This window comes from Trichomycterus rosablanca, chromosome 16, assembly GCF_030014385.1.
Source record: "Trichomycterus rosablanca isolate fTriRos1 chromosome 16, fTriRos1.hap1, whole genome shotgun sequence".
In the NCBI taxonomy this organism is placed as follows: Eukaryota; Metazoa; Chordata; class Actinopteri; order Siluriformes; family Trichomycteridae; genus Trichomycterus; species Trichomycterus rosablanca.
In genome coordinates, this window is record NC_086003.1 from 3,464,320 (window position 1) to 3,471,431 (window position 7,112).

The following is a 7,112-nucleotide window of genomic DNA, read 5'->3' on the forward strand; positions in this document are numbered from 1 at the left end:
GATGCTTTGTTTGTTTCGGTTTGTTTTTTAGCCTTTCGTGTGATGTCTTGAGGATTTGAGGCCAAGAGGAAGTATGTCGGTGTGGACTTTTTGATGATTCATCACTCATGTTTGTTGTGGACTGTGTTCCAAATAAGAGGAACAGTAGAAATGACTGTGTGTGGTCAGCGAACTTGACTTAGTATCTGTCCTGCCATATTTTGCCCGAATGGTCACAAAAGAATTCAGGATTGAAAACAAAAAAGCCCACAAAGGTTGTATGACACACGATCACGGGCTTACATGATTGTCGATGACTTCATATTTGTTCCTTTTTTCTTTTGGTTTCCTCGGATGGTAGAGAAGAAATGCGACTGTTTTTGAATATTCATGCCATGGAAAATGATTCTGTGGTTGCTACCTTGTAAAGTAAACTTTTTATGTTTGTTGTCTCTACTTTGCCAGAGAGACTAGGTCATCATGTTTGTAATGATATTTTTCTCTCTAAACAGCTATAATTTATTTCCTCCCCTTTTTAGTCACTAGGCCCTGTGCTGTTAAAGTACAATAATTTTTGTTAGCGCTGTTGCTTTTAAACCTTAGAGGAAAGATTATTTACCTCCTCTTGTCTAACTTAACAGAGGCTAGGCAGTAGTCAATGACATTGTTGCCTTTCCTTAGTCTTTCTGTGAAAGACTGCTGGTTATTTTTCTTTCTTTTTAAACATGAAACCTTCATAGATCATTGCAAAATAATTAAAAACAAATAGCCACTTGTAATTACAGCCATATTCATTAAATAACCATCACTTTTGAAAGGTATTTTATATATAAAGATATACCTACACATATTTGAATTCCTATCGAAAGACTACATTTTATGTAAATGTTTGAATCTGTGTGTGTGTGTGTGTGTGTGTGTGGATTAACTCATGACTTTTGTGGTGCCCTCGTTTTTTATACACACTATGTGAGTGTTTTTACAAACTGAGTGTGAAAACATTCAAGACAAGAAACAAAAGCAACGGATTAAAGCAAATGTCTAAAAAGAAAGTAATGAATAAAAATCTATTGATGTATTTTTCTTCCACTTTAATTTTGCAGTGTGGCTTCAATTATTTTGTATACAAAAAGAAAGTGCTTGGTTTCACATCTTAGTATACCTAATGTCTGGTGTACGACATTTTTATTTTATAGTGGTAAAAAAAGTCATTTTTCACTTTGAGTTCTTCCGTTACAGCATATCTATCACACTGATGGGTATCAGACCAATAAACAAAACACGGTTTCACACTTTCAATTTCACTTACTTAAGTAACACAATCAACCAGTTCAAAAATCAACCAGACGAGTTAGGAAAAAATGTTACACAGCCAATACTAAGGCTCAGAGATAATAACTAGTGCACCTTTAATTATAATTAAACAATCCAAACCAACAAAAATAGTCAAGTCAAATTTATTTGTATAACACTACAATGGACATTGTCTCAAAGCAGCTTTACAGAATCTGGGACCAACAGACCAAAAACCCCTATTGAGGAAGCCGAGGGTGACAGTGGCCCAACATTTTTGTTGTTGAATTTAAGGTTATTTCTGATTGGCTCTGTGAGAAATATAATACTGCTAAACTAAAACATGCACAATTTATTATTATTATTATCATCATCATCATTATTATTATTATTTTTACTATTTTTTATTATTTTTTTTTTTTTACTATTTTTTATTATTATTATTATCATCATTATTGTTTTTACAATTTTTTTTATTATTGTTATTTTTTTATTATTATCATTATTATTATCATATCATTATTTTTACTATTTTTTATTATTATTATTATTTTATTATTATTATCATCATTATTATTTTTACTATTTTATTATTATTATTTTATTATTATTATTATTATCATCATTATTATTATTTTTACTATTTTATTATTATTATTATTATCATTATTATTATTTTTACTATTTTATTATTATTATCATTATTATTATCATTATTATTATCATCATTATTATTATTTTTACTATTTTATTATTATTTTATTATTATTATTATCATCATTATTATTATTTTTACTATTTTATTATTATTATTATTATCATTATTATTATTTTTACTATTTTATTATTATTATTATTATTATCATTATTATTATCATCATTATTATTATTTTTACTATTTTTTTATTATTTTTTTTTTATTATCATTATTATTATTATTATTATTCCGTTGTTTCTGAGTGACGTGTGCGCGCTCTCGTTGTTGTTCTGCACCGGCGGCGCGCCTGGCCGGGGGTGTCACGTGACCGTATCTGCTGCTGCTGCTGGACCGAGTAAAGCGTGTTAGCAGGTAATAAAGATAAAAATCAATCTTACCCGCTGCTTTCAAATACGCATTTAATGTTTGGAAATGTCTCGACGACAATTGTGTTTTGTTTGTAGTTTTGTGAGTCGTCAAAAAGAACAGTGTAAAATGTTTGCTTTGCTTGGTGTTTGTCGTTTTTTTTTTGTTAGCCGTTAGCATGCTGTAACGAGTTGCTAAGCTAGGTGGTGTGTATAAGTGTGTGTTTGTGTATATGTGCATATATGTGTGTGTCTGCGTGTGCGGCCTTTTTCACAAGATTAGCGCTGATGAATATAATATAAATCTGTACATTCCTGACCAAATTAATCGTGGTTAGGCTGCTAGGACAAAGGGCTCCACAGATCCAGTTTAGCTTTGAGCCCTTTGTCCTAGCAGGCTAACTGCAGCTGCTAATTTGCTCCCCAGTTCACTGCAGTTGTTATGGTTTGCATTAGCAATTCCACCAGTCTGTTGTTTACATTGGAAAATCCACGTTTATTTTCTTAAATCACAGCTTCAAACATCACAGTTATCAATCACTGATTTTATTACACGAATCCTCTCAGTAATACAAAAGCACCGACTAAAACAGCCAAATAATCCTTTATTCTTCGAAGCATAGGAAGGAAAACTCAGTCCTTTTGTTTGACTTGTTCTCCTTTTAAACATCCAGTGTTGTTTAAATACATCATCAGCTCGGTCGCGACTATTACATAATCGTCTAATCGCAGTTATTTGAGGTATTTAAAGCCACGACTATCGCTGGATTTACTAATAATGTTTTATGTAATTATTTAGTAAGCAAAAGATGTTAATTTTGGTTTAATTGTAACTGCATTCAATTAATACAGTGCAATATTCAATTACTTCAAATTAATTAAATTATAATTTTTAAACTAAAGGCTTTGATTTGTGAATGTGAAATTGTATTTAAAAAATATATAATTAATAACAGGTCAAATGTTAATGTATTTATTACTCTGCTTAGATTATAAATCAGATAATTAGTTAACATATAGGATGCATAAACAGTTAAAATTTTTTATTATCATGATGCCTAAAATTTAGATGTTCTTATTTCTGAACATTTTGGGCGGCTCGGTGGCTCAGTGGGTAGCACTGTCGCCTCACAGCAAGAAGGTCCTGGATTCGATACCCAGGTGGGGCGGTCCGGGTCCTTTCTGTGTGGAGTTTGCATGTTCTCCCCGTGTCTGTGTGGGTTTCCTCCGGGAGCTCCGGTTTCCTCCCACAGTCCAAAGACGTGCAAGTGAGGTGAACTGGAGATACAAAATTGTCCATGACTGTGTTTAATATTAAACTTGAACTGATGAATCTTGTGGAAGCAGTAACTATCGTTTCTGTCATGAATGGGTGTAAAACGTGATGTTAAAATTCTAATAAATAAATACATTTCTGAACATTTTAGTCTGAACATCATCATATACCATATCAGCATGTACTCAAATTCCATATTCAAGCAGAAGTTTTTATTTTATTTATTTTTGTATTTTGTGTTTCAAAATACCAGAATATTCAGTCCTCTAGAGATCAGCTGTCTAGATCTTGTACTTTTTCGCATTTAAAAATTAGAAATGTAATCGCATATATGCCAAACATCCACATCTAATGCACTGTTAAGTATGAAAAATGTTATTTATCCAACTTAATGATTTTGTAGATATAATAAGGTGAAATGATGGGACGCTTTACCTGGCTAAATGTACCAAAACAATAAAGCAGTGCAAAATCTCCATCAAAACACTATCTACAAACCTGATAATAAGCCAGACTGAGGCAGAGGTTATCATAAGGCTTTATACTTGTTAGGTGTGTGTTTTGTGTGTGTGTGTGACAACACACAACCCAGTATAAATCAGCTATTTTAATGGTAGTCAATAAATCTAGTCAATATCCTCCAACATGGTTTAATTATTTTATATCAGAGCAACAATGAATATTATATTTTTAGAGGCAGCATTAGATTTGTAAGACCCAAACCATTTTTGGCCATATGGCTTTAATGATTTATTTATACTATAATGTAAATGTTGTAGCAATGATTCAGTGGTATCTGATTCTGAGTAGTTCACAGGTTTTGTTTAGACTGTCTACAACGGCCATAGGCATTACAACAATTAATATAAATAACAAATAACAATTTCATTTAATTTCTTTCTTTTTTTTTTGTTGCTATTTAACACATTGTTTTTACTTTTAATTTAAAAAGTTGATTATTACTGGTGTGGTTTAGAAATTTTTTATTTCAATAACTGCCTTATCCTGGTCATAGTCGCTGTGGGTCCAGTTTTGCTGGGAAACACTGAGCAAAAAGGCAGATCTGTCTCAGCCAGAGTATACTATAGTACTCACAAAAGTAAAACGCTGGTGCTAAAGCGTCTTACAAACAAATAAGCTAAATAAGTATGAACTACACAGAGGATCAAATTAGTTTATTAGCAATAAAATGGTGACTTTTTTCCCTACACGCTGTTTAGAAAGATTGATTTTTGACACAGCAGCTGTTTGTGAGATGCTACAGTAACGGATGCAGAGAGAAAAACAACTAATCGATGTACTCGCTGTTCTTACAGCTTTTTGTGTGAAAGATCAGTTGCATAGCATCCACCGATGACTGAAAATGTGCTAAAATTATTTATACATCTTTATTTCCCAATCTAGTTTTACCCAGTTACCCACATATATCCGTCCTCACCGCTGCAGACCCCTACCCTGAACCAGTAGTGCCATAGCTTACCCACGCCCCCTCCGACACGTATGTAGTAGCCGACCGTTTCTTTTCACTTGCCAGAGACGGGTTCACACAGCATATGGAGAGTCAAGCACTGATTTACATTATATTCTATTTTTGAGGCATAATTGACCATCTAGTAGAGGCTGCAACTGTAGAAACAATGAGGAATCCTTTCAGCCCAGCAATCCTCAGCCTAAGCATTAATAAATAAGTTTGGCATGTTTTCACCATTACTTATTGTAGCTATTCCATACAACATTCAAAACGTGGATTGGCTTTGAATGACCCTCAGTGAGTAATAAGTGAGTGATGTGCTGAGGTGGATTATCATCCTACATAATCCTGCTGTTTTGTGTCTGGCTGGCACCTCACTTTTGGTCAGGGTGAATAGGTTACTGTAGTAAAATAAATAAAATATAAACAGTTCACGTTCAGTTTTGATACATAAAGTTCTGTTGATCTGGTAGCGTGTCCCTAAGCTCAGTCCTTTTGTTTGTTTCACGGCTTGCTTCTCCTTTTTGCTTCTCCAGTGTTTCTATTTAGGAAGGCTCTTCATCTCTGTCAACAAAAATGTTATGCTCCTTATTTTCAAACATCTGCTGAGTAAGAAACATGAAGTGTTTAATAAAACTGTCCTGCTTGTTTCATAATAAATCGACTACAAAGACTTGGTGTCTGATAGAATTTTTGGTATTACCACAAACCCTGCATTAATTTTCTTCATTATTTGTTTTACCAACAGCAAGATCTGGCAGTGGAAAAACTAATAAATAAAAAACTAAATGATGAAATGCTGCAGTCATTAAACCTTTATTAGATTTACTAAGGCAGAGCTGTCGTCTTTTTCTAAAGAAAATAAAAACACATCTGCCATCTACCTAGAAATCAGTGTTTTTCTTTGGCCGGGGAATAATAACGAATTAACACCAAATGCTACTAAATGTTTTTTGATGACTGAACTTTAACCACTAAAGGAAAAATTACAAAAATCTTTATGCTTTTAATTGTAGGATTTAATTTTAGACTTTTTTTATTGCTGTGCTACACACAAAATTCAAGGAGGCATGAAAGAACCCAATTGACACACTTAAAGAACGTAAAAGTCCTGTGCAGTGAATGGAGACCTATTGGATGGATGAACATACAGGGGTTGGACAATGAAACTGAAACACCTGTCATTTTAGTGTGGGAGGTTTCATGGCTAAATTGGACCAGTCTGGTGGCCAATCTTCATTAATTGCACCAGTAAGAGCAGAGTGTGAAGGTTCAATTAGCAGGGTAAGAGCACAGTTTTGCTCAAAATATTGCAATGCACACAACATTATGGGTGACATACCAGAGTTCAAAAGAGGACAAATTGTTGGTGCACGTCTTGCTGGCGCATCTGTGACCAAGACAGCAAGTCTTTGTGATGTATCAAGAGCCACGGTATCCAGGGTAATGTCAGCATACCACCAAGAAGGACAAACCACATCCAACAGGATTAACTGTGGACGCAAGAGGAAGCTGTCTGAAAGGGATGTTCGGGTGCTAACCCGGATTGTATCCAAAAAACATAAAACCACGGCTGCCCAAATCACGGCAGAATTAAATGTGCACCTCAACTCTCCTGTTTCCACCAGAACTGTCCGTCGGGAGCTCCACAGGGTCGATATACACGGCCGGGCTGCTATAGCCAAACCTTTGGTCACTCGTGCCGATGCCAAACGTCGGTTTCAATGGTGCAAGGAGCGCAAATCTTGGGCTGTGGACAATGTGAAACATGTATTGTTCTCTGATGAGTCCACCTTTACTGTTTTCCCAGTTACGGTGTGGAGAAGCCCCAAAGAAGCGTACCACCCAGACTGTTGCATGCCCAGAGTGAAGCATGGGGGTGGATCAGTGATGGTTTGGGCTGCCATATCATGGCATTCCCTCGGCCCAATACTTGTGCTAGATGGGCGCGTCACTGCCAAGGACTACCGAACCATTCTGGAGGACCATGTGCATCCAATGGTTCAAACATTGTATCCTGAAGGCGGTGCC